This window comes from Somniosus microcephalus, chromosome 3, assembly GCF_052327205.1.
Source record: "Somniosus microcephalus isolate GS21.2 chromosome 3, FLI_Smic_1.0, whole genome shotgun sequence".
Lineage (NCBI taxonomy): Eukaryota > Metazoa > Chordata > Chondrichthyes > Squaliformes > Somniosidae > Somniosus > Somniosus microcephalus.
This window is the reverse complement of record NC_140989.1, coordinates 86,688,600-86,706,975: the sequence shown is the minus strand read 5'-3', so window position 1 is coordinate 86,706,975 and position 18,376 is coordinate 86,688,600. Positions and strand designations below refer to the sequence as shown.

Here is an 18,376-nt window from a genome sequence, read left to right as displayed (position 1 = left end):
TGTGAGCATTTTCAAAGATGTAATCTCTAAAATTGTTGACAATGTTTTTAATTGGCTTACTGATCTATTTCCAAATTGCAGTGTATTTTATTGTCTACTGAATAAAAAGCAAACTAAGAAAATGGTACATTGTTAGGATATCTTCTCACAAATGTGCTTTTTATATGTGCCTAGCAACGCCCTAGTGATGAAATGATCCATTGCATCTTTAGTGACACACACAGAGCTCTGTTTAATACTGAACTGATTACCAACCTAAGAACATATAAAGCTATTTCCCAGTTTATGTATCCTTCTGCTATGCAGTATTCCTTATACAAGAAGATGGGTAGGAGAAATGCTCCAGGTCTCGTAGACCAATGTCTAGAAGGTGAGTAAGAGTGCCATGAAGCGGCTTACCTTCCAATTTTCTTCCTTTCCTGGACTCTGCATAAATTCTTTTCTTCCACTTCGTTGCTTTCATAGGAGTCAGAATCTCCCCATGTGGAGAATCACTACTTCTATCTGCCTAGTGTGTTGGACCAACATGATGTATCACTCTAATATTTAGTGATTTAATTACTTTTAAATGTCAGAGTTAAACCCTAATTTGGGGGCTTGCTGGAAATTCCAGTGTTGCAATATTTGGTTTCCATTTTCAGGATGGCAACTCTGACATTGAGTGAGACTGGGGTATCCTCAATAAACAAGTTGCAAAACTTTGCGGCTCACTTACAACTTAAATTTATACAATGCTCTCAGTATTGGAAGGATATCCCAGAGCATGTTACAGGTTATATAAATAAATATGGACACTAAATGAGAAGAAGAAATAGAATAGATTTTAGAGGCAGAGCTGAAGAAGTATTTTAAAAGTCTTTTGACATTTTTTAAAAACAGGAGGGATGAGGTAAGATAAAGGGAATTCCAAAACGCAGGGACAAGATGACTAAAAGAGCAATGATAGAGCAAAGATAATGGACGATGAGGAGAGAAGGGTCTAAGAAGGGACATAAGATTGAAGGTAGTCACTGAGATGGGTGTGGTAAGGTTGTGGAAGTATTTGAAGATGAGGATCCTGAAATTAATTAGTTGGGGCGTGGAAGAGTCAATGGAATTACTAAACAGATTTTTGTAATAAAGATGCTGCAAAATTCGGCACCTTAGCGCCAGCTGTTAAGGCCGATTTCGGCAAAAAAATGGCAGTCATCGCGCTTCCACCTACGGTGGCCGCCCTTTTGGGCAGGTCAGCAGCGCGGCCGTTGCCTGCGTTCACTAGAGAAATGCTCATCAGTCAGTTTGTGACATCAATCAGTGTGCAACGCTGATTTGGCGCACAACCTGCTATTTTCGACACTGCCGCTCAACTGGACGCCCTCTCCAAATACAAATAGCTGAATGTTCATCTGCACGAAGACTCCCCACCAGTGGTATTTTAAGGGATCATCAACAACTTGCAGGTGACTTGCTTTTTGATTTCTACTGGCTCTGTGTAAGTTTGTGCTCTCAAGGAACGTAACAGGATCCTCTTGGGCGCAAAGCTGAAATGAGAGCCAGCACAAAACAAACATTCCAAATATAATTTATAAATGAATAAATCCAAAACTACATAATACAGTCAAGTAATAACCCTTGTGCATTCCCTTAGTGTCTGTCTTTCATGTTCTTTTGTCTATTATATTGCTCTTACACAGTGCTACCCCAGTGGCTGCAGCATGGCTGGTGGAAGGCTGCTGACTTTCCTTGGGAGAGACTGCAGATGGCCTTGCAGGGCAACCTCTAGCAGCTCTGGGCCTAGGAAGCCCGGCTGTAGACTTCACCACCTTGGTTTGTGTGGCAGCAGTATGGGCTGGCTGGCTGACGGGCAGCAGCAAGGGCACTGGCGGAGTGGCAGTGGTGGAAGTACGAATGCTGCCATCCTCAGAGAGGATAGCAGGTTCTTGCTCCGCGGAGCCACTGCCACTCGCCCGGGGCAGCACCTCAACATTTCTAGCCATCTGTTGGAGCACAGATTGCTGGACTGCTATGAGACCCTGCAAGCCCCTTTTCACACTCATAAACCTAACCACAATGGCATCAGTCTGAGCATGCATAGCAGAAAGCTGAGACTGCATGAGAGCAGTCTAAGCTTCCAGTGCAGCACTCAGACGTTGGGTCGCTTCTGCTTGTGCTGCAATGGAAGCTGCAACATCACCCAGCATACCCAGCATCATGGTTGGATCCACAAGTGTTCTAATGGAGTTGCCCATCACTTCCATCCTGGAACTCATGGGCTCCAAGCTCCACGCAAAGCCCTGTGCAATGTTGGAGCCGGATTCCTCCATGCTCCTTGACACTGAGGAGGCTCTCTAGCAGGCCTGCCATTGCACCAAGCATTTCTGTGTGCATGACCATCACCCTTCTTCTGAAGGCCGCCCTATCGAAGTCATCATCTGAGTCCTGTGAAACCGGTGTGTGAACTCGCCCTCCGGGGAGCTGACACCCAAGCTACCCTTACCCACTGGCTGCAGCCCACTCGTATCCGGTGATTCTCCACATGCAGGTACTGCATCTATACTACTCTCTAACATACACGCAGTGACATTTTCTGAGCTGATGCCTGGGAGTGTCGGATCTCATGCCGATGCCTCTTCTTCTCCATCACTCTCCTCCTCTACTAGGTCGGGGACAGGTTGGGCTGCTGGCAGTTCTTGGGCATCTGAAAGGAGAAAGGCACAAGGGTTGGGCTGTGGTAAGGGGGCAAAGCAAGATGTGCATGCTTACACCATCAGCAGTTTGTAAGTAAGAAGAGATTGTGGGATGAGGGGGAAGTGGGATGTGAGAGGAAGGATTAGGTATGAGCATACCATCATCATCAATGCTTTCAGCCTTGCCGATCGCCACAGCCTCCGTAGCGGCCCCTCCAATGCTCTCCAGCGCAGTGAGATTTTGAAGACGTGTTTCTCCTCCTGTCTGCTGCTACGCACGACGGTTGTGAGCCACCTTGGCCTGCAAGAGAAAGGGAAGTGTGTCAGTGAGTGTGGGGCAATGTGTTTGAGTGATGTGCCTGTCATGGTTGAATAGCTGGTAGTGTGTGCAAGTTGTGAGATGTGGATGTGAGGCTTGCAGCAGCGGTAAGTGTGTGAGGGTGAGGTGAAGCTATGATTGTGAGGTATGAGTCGTGATTGCTAGAGATTGTTGGTAGGTGAGTGATGGGGGTGTGGTGCATTGAGCAGTGTGTGAGGCTAGTGGTGCCGTTGGTGGGATATGGCATTTGCAGTTGCGTTCACTGACCTTGACCAGTCGTGTGAGGCCATTAAACTTCTTGTGGTACTGGATCCAGGTCCTGGGGGCAGCAATGTGGTTGACTCTTAACTGCCCTCTGAAATGGCCTAGCAAGTCACTAACCACTACGAAACAAAATAATAAGAATGAAACCGGACGGACCACCCGGCATCGAACTCGGCACCGGCTACGGACACGGCAACGGCACACCCAGCCCAGTCAACCCTGCAAAGTCCTCCTCACCAACATCTGGGGACTTGTGCCAAAATTGGGAGAGCTGTCCCACAGACTAGTCAAGCAACAGCCTGACATAGTCATACTCAGAGAATCATACCTTTCAGCCAATGTCCCGAACCCCTCCATCACCATCCCTGGGTGTGTCCTGTCCCACCGGCAGGACAGACCCACCAGGGGTGGTGGCACAGTGGTATACAGTCGGGAAGGAGTGGCCCTGGGCGTCCTCAACATTGACTCCGGACCCCATGAAGTCTCATGGCTTCAGGTCAAGCATGGGCAAGGAAACCTCTCGCTGATTACCACCAACCGCCCTCCCTCAGCTGATGAATCAGTACTCCTCCACGTTGAACACCACTTGGAAGAAGCACTGAGAGTAGCAAGGGCACATCGGTGTCCATCACCAAGAATGGCTCGGTAGCACCACTACTGACTGAGCTGGCCGAGCCCTGAAGGACATAACTGCCAGTCTGGGCCTGCAACAGGTGGTGAGTGAACCAACATGAGGGAAAAACCTATTTGACCTCGTCCTCACCAATCTACCTGTCGTAGATGCATCTGTCCATGGCAGCATTGGCAATTGGCAGCAGTGACCACCGCACAGTCATTGTGGAGACGAAGTCCCGTCTTCACACTGAGGACAAACTCCATCGTGTTGTGTGGCACTACCACCGTGCTAAATGGGATAGATTCAGAACAGGTCTAGAAGCTCAAAACTGGGCATCCATGAGGTGCTGTGGGCCATCAGCAGCAGCAGAATTGTATTCCACCACAATCTGTAACCTCATGGCCCAGCATATCCCTCACTCTACCATTACCACCAAGCCAGGGGACCAACCCTGGTTCAACAGCGAGTGTAGAAGAGCATGCCAGGAGCAACACCAGGCATACCTAAAAATGAGGTGCCAACCTGGGGAAGCTGCAACACAGGACTACATGCATGCTAAAAAGCAGAAGCAGCATGCTATAGACAGGGCTAAGCGATCCCACAATCAACAGATCAGATCAAAGCTCTGCAGTCCTGTCACATCCAGTCGTGAATGGTGGTGGACCATTAAACAACTAATGGGAGGAGGATGCTCCAGGAATATCCCCATCCTCAATGATGGTGGAGCCCAGCACGTGAGTGCAAAAGACAAAGCTGAAGCGTTTGCAACCAACTTCAGCCAGAAGTGCCGAGTGGACGATCCATATCGGCCTACTCCCGAGGTCCGCACAATCACAGAAGCCAGTCTTCAGCCAATTCGATTCACTCCACGTGATAGCAAGAAACGTCTGAGCACACTGGATAGAGCAAAGGATATGGGCCCTGACAACATCCCGGCTGTCGTGCTGAAGACTTGTGCTCCAGAACTAGCCGCGCCTCTACCCAAGCTGTTCCAGTACAGCTACAACACTGGCATCTATCTGACAATGTGGAAAACTGCCCAGGTATGTCCTGTCCACAAAAAGCAGGACAAATCCAACCCGGCCAATTACCGCCCCATCAGTCTACTCTCAATCATCAACAAAGTGATGGAAGGCGTCATCGACAGTGCTATCAAGTGGCACTTACTCACCAACAACCTGCTCACTGATGCCCAGTTTGGATTCCACCAAGACCACTCAGCTCCCGACCTCATTACAGCCTTGGTCCAAACATGGAAAAAGGAGCTGAATTCCAGGGGTGAGGTGAGAGTGACTGCCCTTGACATCAAGGCAGCATTTGACTGAATCTTGCATCAAGGAGCCCTAGTAAAACTGAAGTCAATGGGAATCAGGGTGAAAATGCTCCACTGGCTGGAGTCATACTTAGCACAAAGGAAGATGGTTGTGGTGGTTGAAGGTCAATCATCACAGCCCCAGGACATCGCTGCAGGAGTTCCTCAGGGCAGTGTCCTAGGCCCAACCATCTTCAGCTGCTTCATCAATGACCTTTCCTCCAACATAAGGTCAGAAATGGGGATGTTCGCTGATGACTGCACAGTGTTCCGTGCCATTCACAACTCCACAGATAATGAAGCAGTCCATGCCCGCATGCAACAAGACCTGGACGACGTTCAGGCTTGGGCTGATAAGTGGCAGGTAACATTAGCGCCACACAAGTGCCAGGCAATGACTATCTCCAACAAGTGAGAGTCTAACCACCTCCCTTTGACATTCAATGGCATTACCACCGCCGAATCCCCCACTATCAACATCCTGGGGGTCACCATTAACCAGAAACTTAACTGGACCAGCCACAAATTCTGTGGCAACAAGAGCAGGTCAGAGGCTGGGTATTCTGTGGCGAGTGTCTCACCTCCTGACTCCCCAAAGCCTTTCCACCATCTACAAGGCACAAGTAAGGAGTGTGGTGGAATACTCTCCACTTGCTTGGATGAGTGCAGCTCCAACAACACTCAAGAAGCTCGATACCATCCAGGACAAAGCAGCCCGCTTGATTGGCACCCCATCCACCACCTTAAACATTCACTCCCTCCACCACAGGTGTTCCGTGGCTGCAGTGTGTACCATCTACAAGATGCACTGCAGGAACTCGCCAAGGTTTCTTTGGCAGCACCTCCCAAACCTGCGACCTCTTCCACCTAGAAGGACAAAGGCAGCAGGCACATGGGAACACCACCACCTCCAAGTTCCCCTCCAAGTCACACACCATCCTGACTTAGAAGTATATCACCGATCCTTCATCGTCGCTGGGTCAAAATCCTGGAACTCCCTACCAAACAGCACTGTGGGAGTACCATCACTACACAGACTGCAGCGGTTCAAGAAGGCGGCTCACCACCACCTTCTCAAGGGCAACTAGGGATGGGCAATAAATGTTGGCATTGCCAGCGATGCCCTGATCACATAAACAAATTAAAAAGAACACTGGTGGCACTTCCTGCCCCCCTGTGGGTAGAAGACTTGTCTTCTTTTGTGTACCACCAGGACCAAGGCCTACAGTGCTGCATCAGAAAATCTCCTTGCCCTTTCCCTTCACTGTTGGGCCATGACTTTCTACACAATGACAATGAGGTGATTCTGCAACAAAGCACTTCCCCTTTAAGAAGTGCAGAGAGCCTAGGCAAAATTTTATTGGCCAGTAGACTGCACCTGATATTGGCCCCCCTCTTGAGCACTGAGCCAACCAGCAGTGTGTTTAGCACTGAGGTCAGCGCTCCAATCATTATAATGAGCAGGCAGCACAAATTTCACGTGCTGCCTGTACCACTTTGAACGGGCGTGAGCAGATCGTGCTTCCTGCTCCCTGTGCCCATTTTCGTGCCCAATTCAATTTCATCCCCACAATATTTATTCTAGGGGAAAGGGAACAGGGGGCATAAAATAGGTATGACTAGCAGGGGCTCTGTTGCAGCGTGAAAGTACACGTTGATAGTAGCTCTGGAATAAACTGAAAGCCAATAACATAATGTGGGCCGGATTTTTCTGTGAGCGGTGAACAAAAGGCGGCAGACATTTGTTAAGTTTGCACTTGCCCATAGACTTTCTATGGGGCTTTGCGCGGCAAGTTGCTGTTAGCCGGACCTCCAAATGGTGCAGCGCCCTCTACAGGGCATCGGGGACCTGTGTGAACAGAGCAGGTAACTGTATCCCCTTAACCAATCAGATTGAAGAATTGTTAATGAGCAACGCAGAGTCTGAACCAGCAAGTGCCAGTTAGAATAATGAATTCAATGTCAAATCAGATACAGAAAGCAAAATAAAGAGAGGGAAAGAAAGATGGAATTAAGAGAGAGAGATAAGAGACAGAAAGAAAAAGTAAAAAAAAGAGTATTTATAATTACCACACTGTTAAAAGGGTACTTACCCTAGAAAGACTTGACGTAGAATGATACAGCACAAAAGGAGGCCATTCGGCCCATTGTGCCTGTGCCTTTTGTGGTGTGTTTAGTCCATAGCTGCGACATCAGTACAGGAACTTCACGCCGTTCAATATATTTGAATTGGGCGCCAGACGGCGAGATGCCGTTTTCGTGCAGTTGACGGAGGAGTGGCGCATCTCGGACAGCAACTTCCGGATTTTCGCGTTTAACTGCTCATATGCGCGCCGATTTGTGCATAAATAGCCTCACTGTTATTTTCACAGCAAAATCCGGCCCATAGTGGGGAAGGTACAAAGTGACAGTAAAATTGATACAAAATAAATTTGTCATAACAAAGGTTCTTTTTATTCGAAGCCCATCTAATTTATTCCATCGGTGCAAAATTCGGATTCGTAGCGCACATTTATTGGGCGCTATGAGTGCCCTTAGAAGTCCAAAATAGCATCTAAGGCGCATGCGCAGACTTGTGGGGCAAATCGCACAAATCATTTGCTGCCAGACATGGGAACTCCCCTTGGAATACAGCATGCTTTGGAAAATGAACAGAGGGCACGCAGAGAAGGACAAGCTGTTAGAAGAGGGCGGAGGGTGAGAAAGGGTCTCAGCAGGAGGCCATATCCAGTCAGGGGGTAATTCTCTCACCTGACCTGACCTCAGTGAGGAACAACGTGTGAGATGTCTGTGCTTTAGTAAGGACGTCCTCACTGAAATCTGCCACCTGCTGCAGCTACAATTGCAACCCCAGAGCAGGGCAAGGACCGCATTGCCAGTGGCTGTGACAGTGACCGTGGCGATGAATGTTTATGCATCGGGCTCCCTCCAGGCTGGTGCTGGAGATATTTGCAACAACTCGCAGTTTGCTGTCTACTCTTGCATAAGGGAGGTCACTGAGGCTCTGTATTCCAAGAGAGCTGACTACATTTCATTCTCTCTTGCCAAAGATCAGCAGGCAGAGTGAGCACATGGCTTCGTGAAGATTGCAGGCTTCCCCATGGTGCAGGGTACCATTCACCGCATGCACATGGTATTGCAGGAGCCGCATGTCAACTCGGCCATGTACCGGAACCTCAAGATCCAGCTGGTGTGCGACCATAGGCAGTGAATCATGCCGGTCAATGCCTGGTTTCCTGACAGCAGTCCTGATGCCTTCATTCTGTGGTAGTCCGTTGTCCGATCTGCATTTGAGTCACCATTGCAGACCAAAGGGTGGCTACTAGGTGACGAGGCTGATGACATGGCTGATGAATCCGGTGCACGACCCACACACACGTACCCAGCATGCATACAAAGAAAGCCATGCTGCCACACAAAATGTGATAGAGAAGACCATTGGTGTGCTGAAACAACCTTTGCGCTGCCTGGACTGCTCTGGAGGAGCCCTGCAGTATTCAGTAGAGTGGGTGTCATGATTCGTGGTGGTCTGCTGCAGGCTGCACAACCTCACCATTGTGAAGGCACAGTTCTTGATACCAGCTCTACAGCGAAGAGCTGAGGAGGAGGAGCAACAGGTTGAGGAGGAAGAGGAAGGGAGGAGGCAATCTAGACAACCCCTTTCTGCCCGGGCTGTCCGTGAAGAACTCATCCTGGTGCGATACCAGTAAACACAAACGAAATTCCCCATTCTCCAACAGTCCCACACCTTACCTTCCCTCTGTCACTGACCATCACAGCATCCGCTTGGCCACAATGCAAATATAAAAGTCTCCTCAAAATAAACATCCCAAACCAAATTTATAAATCAAATCAAGCCAAACTGCATAAAAACATAAACTAATCACCCCTGTGCATTCCCTTAGTGCCTGTCTTCTGTGAGCCTTTGCCTATCCTACTGCTCCCCAGTGGCTGCAGCATGGATGGTGGAAGGCTGCTGACTTTCAGTGGAGGAGACTGCCAAAGGCCTTGAGCAGCTCTGGGCCTAGAAGGCCTGGCTGTGGAAGCACCATCTCAGCATGGGCAGCAGCACTCTGCACTGGCTGGCTGGCTGGCAACGGCAAGTGCACTGGTGGAGTGGCAGTGGTGGGAGTACGAATGCTGTCATCCTGAGAGAGGGAGCAGGTTTGTGCTCCACGGAGCCACTGCCACTCCTCCGAGGCAGCGCCTCAGCAATCCTAGTAATCTGTTGGAGGACAGATTGCTGGACTGCTGTGACATCTGCAAGTGCCTTTGAACACTGGTATCCGCAGCCACGATGGCAGCAGTCTGAGCTTTCACTGCAGTACTTGGACGTTGTCTGGCGGCTGCTTGTTCTGCAATGGAAACTGAGACATCAGCTATCAGACACTGCATCATGGTTGGGTCCACTAGTGCGCTAATGGAGTTGGCCATCACTTCCATGCTGGAAAGGATGGGCTCCAAGCTCTGCGCAAAGCCCTGTGCCAAGTTGGTGCCAGACTCCTCCATGCTCCTTAACATTGCACAGAGGTTTTCTGGCAGGCTTCCCAATGCACCAAGCACTTCATTGTGCATACCCATCAGCCTTCTTCTGTCGCTTATCAAATTCCTCATCTAAGTCCTCTGCAGCAGAACTCATGTGCGACCTCACCCTCCAGCGAGCTGGCACCTGGGCTATCCTTGCCCCGGCCCTGGCTGCAGTGAACTCCTGCCCTGTGTCTCACCACGTGCATGTCCCGCCTCTATGCTATCCGCTAAATGACGCACAGTGTCATTTTCTGAGCTGATGGCTGCGAGTGTTAAATCGAGTGACAGTGTCCCTTCATCTTCACTTTCTTCCTGCTCTTCCACCACTGCCTGGCCAGGTTGCAGTTCTTGGGTATCTGAAAGGAGAAATGCACAAGGGTAAGGTTGTGCTGAGGGGAGTGGGGGAAAGCAAAAGGTGCATGCTTACACCATCTGCAGCTTATAAGTCGGAAGAGACTGTGGGATGAGGAGGAAGTGGGATGTGAGAAGGAGGATCAGGTAGGATGATGTCCTCATCTTCAATAGCTTCAGCCCCGCCACTGGCCTTGGCCTGAGCAATGGCCCTTTTCATAATGGCCAGCACCGACTCCTCCACGGACGTTAGAAGATGCAGGAGGGCCTGTCGCTTACTCAGTAGCTCCTGCTGCCTCTGGTTGTTTGCCACCTTGTCCTGCAAGAGAAAGGGAAATGTGTCCGTGAGTGTCATGCAATCTGTTTGGATGATGTGGCTATCATGGTTGAATAGCTGGCAGTGTTTGCGAGATGTCGGTGTGAGGCTTGCAGCAGTGCTAAGTGTGAGAGGGTGAGGTGAAGCTATCAGTGTTAGGTATGAGTCCTGATTGCTGGAGACTGTTGGTAGGTGAGTGATGGGGGTGTGGTGCATTGGGCAGTGGCTGAGGCTAGTGGTGCAGTTGGTAGGATATGGCATTTGAAGATGCATTCACTAACTTTGACTGCTTATGTGATATCATTGAACTTCTTGTGGCACTGCGTCCTTCTCCTGGGGGCTTGACTCCTGACATTGACCGCCATGGCTATCTGCTCCCATTGCCTTTCTAGCATGTGTCTGGTGGGCCTCCTGGCCCGGTGTAGATACAGCACATCTCTTCTCCTTTCTACCTTCTCCACCAAGACCTCCAGTGTAGAGTCGGAAAATCTTGTAGCACGCTCTCTCCCATGTTGTGCTATTATTGAGTGTTTCCCTGGTCAGAATTAATTGTAGAACAACTTCCAGCACCTGCTCCAGCCACAATGCACCTCCCCTTTCAGAGGTGCAGGCTAGCTTTGACTGGTGCTAGCCTCTCATGATTTTGGGCCTCCTGCCGATGTGTGCAGCCAATCAACAGCGCGGTTAGCACTGGCTGCATGCTGAAATCATGTTAATCAGCAGGCAGCCTGAAGTTGGCAGGCTACCTGCATCACATTGAACGGGTGCGGGTTAATCACACATCACGATCTCTGCGGCCATTTTCGAGGGGCTCTCGAATTTAGCCCCCATATTTCTCATGGTCTAACATCGTGCATTTACTCTGAAAAGGCCAATTTGTTTTAATTCAAACAATTTAGTTGCCTGCCTTGCCCATCTCCCTTTTCTCCTGGAGTCCCTCTTCATTTGTTACTGCACTTTATTGAGATGCCTCTTGTAGAGAAAGGGAATTGGTATCAATCCAAACTGATGTTGTTTTGCATAGTGTGCACCAATGTTTCCCCTAAGGTGCATGGGCACACATTAATTTGGAGGTCCCACACAGGCCACTCACAAGCTGTTAGCGCTGGAAGATTTGAAGGGACCGCACACAAAAAAAATTAGAGGGAACATTGATGTGCAATATGTCACAGGAGTGCAGCGAAGATTCACCCAGACTGATACCTGGGATGGCAGGAATGACGTATGAGGAGAGATTGGGTCGATTGGGCTTATACTCACTGGAGTTTAGAAGAATGAGAGGGGATCTCATTGAAACTTATAAAATTCTAACAGGACTAGACAGGCTTGATGCAGGAAGGATGTTCCCGATGGCGGGGGAATCCAAAACCAGGGGTCACAGTTTAAGGATAAGGGATAAGCCATTTACGACAGAGATGAGGAGGAATTTCTTCACCCAGAGAGTGGTGAACCTGTGGAATTCTCTACCACAGAAGGCAGTTGAGGCCAATTCATTAAGTATATTCAAGAAGGAGTTAGATATATTTCTTAAGGCTAAAGGGGTCAAAGGATATGGGGAGAAGGCAGGGAGAGGGTACTGAGTTTGGATGATCAGCCATGATCTCAGTGAATGGTGGAGCAGGCTCGTGGGGCCGAATGGCCTACTCCTGCTCCTATCTGCTATGTTTCTATGGTTCTATGTCTATCCCACCCCACCCTCAAAGAAAAACATTTTTGCTGGCAAGGATACATGACTTATTAACACACTAGTCATCAATTCATTTCTGAGTTATGTCAGTTGGTAAAAGTTGACAACGTGCGCTCTGCTGGTCGGTCATCCAAAATTCAAAATAGACCCCATGTTCCCAGCAGGAAGATGCACCTCGTTTTTAATGCAGATGCAATATGTTACCTCAAAACTCCCTAAAGCTCTCTCTCTATCTCTCCTCTAAGATGCCCCTTAAATCCTACCTCTTTGACCTCACTTTTGGTCATCTGTCCTAGTATCTCCTTCAGTAACTCAGTGTCCAAAATGTTTTTATTAGTCTCGCTCTTGTTAAGTACCGTGGGATATTTTGCTGTGTAAAATGCGCTATAGAAATGTAAGTTGTTGTTGAAGAGCAAACCTAGTTGCCATTTTTGCCACAAGCCCACACAACTTCTAAAATTTCCTGTACATAATAGTATAATGTCTCTAAAAATTATGTACTTCCCTCATCATTATTAGGATTAATTCAAATAAAATAGCTGCAGTAATTTTAATGAGCACTTTCTATACAAGTGTTTGAATTGGGCCCAATTACCTTTCTCCATTGTGTTCAGGGCCAATTTCAAGTGATAAAATGAAGGGTTTTCAACTTAATTTTACTTGGATTACATCTCCTCTGCCTGCTCACCATGGCATTCTTCTGGAATGTGAATACAAAACACTGTGTATTTACTAGAATCTTGCCTGTGCAATGCCACATTAGGTCGGTCGGTCTGCACCAAGTGGCATCACATGTGGGGGGGGTCACCATGCTTCATTGGGCTAATGTAGGAAAATACAGTGGATGCTGAAGGTGGCTCCCAGTTTTAATCTGGTAGAAGCAGCAGTGAAACATCTTTAAGCAGTTGACTAACGTAATGTTGTAGCAACTGTTTTCAAAATCTGTTCATATTTGCACTGGGCTGTTTACGGTTTTTGCACCCGTTTGGAAAGGGCTTGTAAAAACCTGAAGTTTCGCAATTTCTTTGGCCAGTGTTGAACAGTAAGTAGTGCAACCCCAGCTGGAGAATGTAGGCCCGATTGTATTCTCAGAATTTATGCTGACGCCAAGTCAATGCAGTGTTCACTATTTTGTTCCAAAGGACAAAAACATTGATTTGTGGCGGAGCCACCAAAGGACTCAGATCGTTTGTATATAATTCCTTTAACAACATGTTAGCTACAGCCTGAGTCTGTATCTTTATTTATACCGTTTAACTGTACAGAGCGTGGTTACTTTAACAGCGAGGTTAAAACGTGATGACGTCACGCCGTTCATCACGTGATCCCCACTGGCGGGAAAAACGTGATGACGTCATGACGTCAGCCACGGGACCGCCCTAGCAGTCCTCGTGTAGCCTCCGAAGAAAGCAGACCTACATTCGATGTTATCCTGCAGTTTCTTGTTAAAGCCTGTTTGTTTCATTAAAGTTTGTTTTGTTTGATCGCCTGAGTAGAACTCAGTCTTTTAGTTAGGAACCCACGTTCCTACATTGATGACCCCGACTTTTGCGAACGGTTTTCGCAGAAGATCTTCAGCATGGACACGAACGCCGTGACTCTGAAACTGCCACAGTTCTGGGAGCAACAACCAGCCGCGTGGTTCATCCAGGCTGAAGCCCAGTTCGCCATCAGGAACATCGTCGCAGATCAGACCCGTTATTACTATGTGTTCTCCGCCCTCGATAGCGCCACTGCCTCGCAGATCGTCAGCCTACTCGGTAGTCCACCTACTGACAGCAAGTATGATACGTTAAAAGCGCGGTTGCTACAAATCTTCGGGCTCTCGAAGTCAGAGCGCGTGCGCCGACTTCTAGCTATGCCCGGCCTCGGGGACTCCAAACCGTCCGAGCTCATGAGCCAAATGCTCACGCTCTTAGGTGCCGAACCGGAATGCTTCCTCTTCAGGGAGTTATTCCTCTGCCAACTACCGGAGAAAGGGCAGGCTGTCCTAGCCAGGTCCGAGGTCACAGACTGCGCAGAGCTTGCAGCTGAAGCAGATAAGATTTTCACAGTAACCCAGCAGTGCTGCGCTGCCACGAGGCACCCATCCCCAACAGACACGGCTCCAGCTCCTCTTGCAGCGGGCTGGTGCTCCTACCATGCCCATTTTTGCGCAAAAGCACGACGCTGCCGCTCTCCCTGCAGCTTTTCGCCCCAAAAAAACCAGAGCTCCTGCAGCATTCCTGGCGAAGGAGGACCGGGTCTAACGGGCGCTCCGCGGCTGCGATGGCCATCGGATTTTCGGGGAAACTTCTTTTCATCACCGACTCTCTATTGGGTCGACGTTTCCTTTGCGACACCGGGGCGCAGTGTAGCATCCTACCTACGTCGATTCTCGATATTCAAGCTGGGGGCCACTGCCTTTCCCTCGAGGTGGCTAATGGTGCAGCCATTCGAACTTTCGGAAAGCGGCGGGTCCAAGTGTGTTTTGCCGGTCAGCGCTTCCACTGGGAATTCGTCATGGCCAAAGTCTCGCAGGCCATCCTAGGGGCGGATTTTCTGTGTGCCAACGGCCTCCTCGTCGATGTCCGGCACCGCCGGTTGATCAACGCGGCCACTTTCCACTTGATTCCGTGCCACCGCGGTAACGCCGTGTCACGCTCTGTCGCCTGCGCGCTCCCATCTCCGGATGACTTCACTCGGCTCCTCGGAGAGTTCCTGGAGCTGACCAGGCCCACTTTCTCCTCCTCGGCCACGAAGCATGGTGTTGAACATCATATCACCACTACTGGCTCCCCGGTTTATGCGCGGGCTCGAAGACTTGAACCCGGCAAGCTCGCGGCTGCGAAAGCGGAGTTCGACACGATGGAGCAGCTGGGGATTATTCGCCGGTCGAATAGTCCCTGGTCTTCGCCTCTCCACATTGTTCCGAAACCTGGCGGCGGCCATGCGGCGACTACCGACGCCTGAACGACGCCACTACCCCTGATCGGTACCCGATCCCGCATATTCAGGATTTCTCGGCCCATTTGGCGGGAAATTCTATCTTTTCAAAAGTCGACCTCGTCCGTGGGTATCACCAGGTTCCCGTGCACCCGCAAGACATCCCGAAAACCGCAGTCATCACCCCGTTCGGCCTTTTTGAGTTCCTGCGGATGCCGTTTGGCTTGAAGAACGCGGCACAGGCTTTCCAGCGCTTGATGGACTCCGTGCTCCGAGACCTAAACTTCATCTTCGTCTACCTCGACAACATCCTCATCGCCAGCGCTAGCAAGGAAGAGCACATCTGCCATTTGCGTACCCTCAGTCAGCACGGTTTGATCATCAACCCGGCCAAGTGCCAGTTCGGCCTGCAGCGGATCGATTTCTTGGGACACCGCATCACATCAGACGGCACCGTCCCCTTACTGACGAAGGTGGAGGCTGTTACCACTTTCCCGCGCCCGCAGACCATCAAGGCCCTGCAAGAGTTCCTCGGGATGGTCAATTTCTATCACTGATTCGTCCCTAAGGCGGCTCTGCTTATGCAGCCTTTGTACGGGGCCCTCAAGGGCAAGTCCGGTAAAGATCCAATCAGCTGGACGGCCGAGATGGACCTGGCATTCGTCAACACCAAGAGCGCCTTGGCCAACGCAACCATGCTGGCGCACCCGCTTCCAGGTGCCACCATCGCCCTTACTACCGACGCGTCAGACTACGCCATCGGTGCAGTGCAGGAGCAGTGGGTGAATGGTACGTGGCAACCGCTGGCGTTTTTCAGCCGTCAACTACGGAAAAATGAAAAAAAATACAGCACTTTCGATCGGGAGTTGCTGGCCCTTTTTCTAGCCATCCACCATTTCCGGTTCTTATTTGAAGGACGTCCCTTCACGGCTTTTGTCGACCACAAGCCACTAACGTTCGCCATGGCCAAGACCGCCGAACCGTGGTCAGCTCATCAACAGCGTCACCTGACATTTATTTCTGAATTTACCACGGACATTCAGCATGTGTCTGGTAAAGACAACCTGGTGGCGGATTGCCTCTCCCGCGCGACAGTCTATGCGGTTCACCTGGGGATTGACTACACCCTCATGGCTGCGGATCAGGCCTTGGACCCAGAGGTCCAATCATACAGAACCGTCCCCTCTAGTTTCCAAGCGGCCGACGTCAGTTTTCAGGCCGCAGGCGCCACGCTCCTTTGCGACGTCTCCATGGGCGTTCCCCGACCTATCGTGCCAGTCGCATGGCGCCGGAAAGTGTTTGACGCCATACACGGGTTGTCGCACCCTGGGATGAAGGCTTCACAATGGCTAATGTCGGCGAAATTCATCTGGAAGGGTATGCACCTGGATGTCCGTGACTGGGCCAACACCTGCGTGGCCTGCCAGAAGGCCAAGGTCCAGCATCATGTAAAAGCTCCAGTGGCTACATTCGCTGTTTCGGAGCGTCGTTTCGACCACGTGCATGTGGACCTCGTGGGGCCACTTCCGCCTTCCCATGGTTATACGCATCTCCTCACCATGGTGGACCGCACCACTAGGTGGCCAGAGGCAATTCCTTTGGATTCCACCACTTCGGCAGACGTCGCTAGAGCTTTCATCTCCTGTTGGGTTGCTCGTTTCGGGGTACCAGCGGACATCTCTTCCGATCGTGGGCCTCAATTTTCCTCGGAGCTCTGGAACGCTGTAGCTCAGGGGCTCGGCACCAAACTTCATTGCACCACCGCCTATCATCCACAGGCGAACGGCCTGTGCGAGCGATTCCACAGGTCGCTTAAAGCCGCCTTATGGGCCAGTCTTCAAGGTGCGGGATGGTTGGACAGACTCCCATGGGTCCTTTTGGGTCTTCGTACGGTGCCCAAAGAAGACCTGCAATCGTCCTCGGCGGAACTCATTTATGGCCAGCTGCTCCGAGTACCAGGTGATTTCCTCCCTTCTCCCACAGAGCCATGGTCCGCCTCCCAGCAACTCGTCAGCCACCAGGAAGCGGCCAGATGCTTTGCTCCGGTGCCTACGTCAAATCACGGCCTACAGAGCTCCCACGTGCCGGCTGAACCGAAGAGCGCCAAGTACGTATTTATCCGCCACGACGCTCACCGGGATCCGCTCAAGCCCCCTTACACTGGTCCTTTCCGCGTCATCGAATTGGGAGACAAATCCTTTTCGGTCGACATCGGAGGAAAGCCGGATCACATTTCGGTGGACCGGTTGAAGCCAGCTCATTTGGACCTGGACCGCCCAGTCGTCATCGCTCAACCGCCGAAACGTGGCCGACCGCCCGCAGCCGCCGTGCCAGATCAACCACAGCCGCCCGCCAGCTCGACCACACCCGCCGCGCCAGCTCAACCACAACCGCCCGCCAGCTCGACCACCGTCCATCAGCTTCCTCTGCAGGGTTACCGAAGTCGCTCGGACAGACTTGTCAGGCCTCCTCGACGTCTCACTTTTGCTGTTAAAGACAATTCTGGGGGGGCGCATGTGGCGGAGCCACCAAAGGACTCAGATCGTTTGTATATAACACGTTAGCTACAGCCTGAGTCTATGGCCTAGAAATTCACTAGCCTTAGCGCCGCTTTTGAGGCGCTAGAGGGACTAGCGCCAGAGTTATGGCCAGTTGAAAAATTCCCTGGGGCCCTAAAGCGGCGTTGCACCGGTAGCGCTGCGCCGGCACTGATGACGTCATCGGTGTGCGCAGCGTCCCGGTTGCCATGCCGACGGGCCCCAGCGCCGAAATTCAGTTGCGGCCGCCTCGCCCGTGGCAGCCGCAACTAAGACTCTGGCAACAGAGTCCAACATGTGTTTGCGCCGGCGCATTAAAGGCCCCGCGGCGGCCGGCCGCTTTCCCGCCGGCTGCCTGCCCGCAGCTCCCTCCCCGGACTTCTCCCCCCCCCCCCCCCCGGAACAGATGCAAGCCCGGCACTTGTCTGAGGTGCCGGGCTCATTTTTAAACAGATTTGCGCGGGCCGCGGCCGGGTGCAGGCAGCTCCTCCTTAATGGAAGGAGGAGGCCTGCACTTCCCCAGCCTGCCGCACCGCATCGGGTGCCGCAGCGCCGGAATTGCGGCGCTAAACGGCAGTGAACGCCCTTTTCCAGGCGCTAAGACCCTTCAGTAGCGTCGGCAGCCGTTTGGGCGCGGCGCTACTGAATTTTTGGCGCGCGCAGGGGGACTTAGCGCCGGCACTAACTTCCGGCGCTAAAGCCCTGGCTAAGCCAAAACCCAATTTCTAGGCCTGTATCTTTATTTATACTGTTTAACTGTACAGAGCGTGGTTACTTTAACAGCGCGGTTAAAACGTGATGACGTCATGCCGTTCATCACGTGATCCCCCACTGGCGGGAAAAACGTGATGACGTC

The 18,376-nt window shown here is 51.0% G+C and overlaps 1 protein-coding gene across 13 annotated transcripts in view; it reads left to right on the top strand.

The window, feature by feature from the left end:
- Positions 1-18,376, top strand: part of nrxn1a (neurexin 1a) — a 2,435,560-nt gene that overhangs the window by 1,581,194 nt on the left and 835,990 nt on the right. The gene's annotated exons all lie outside the window — the stretch shown is intronic.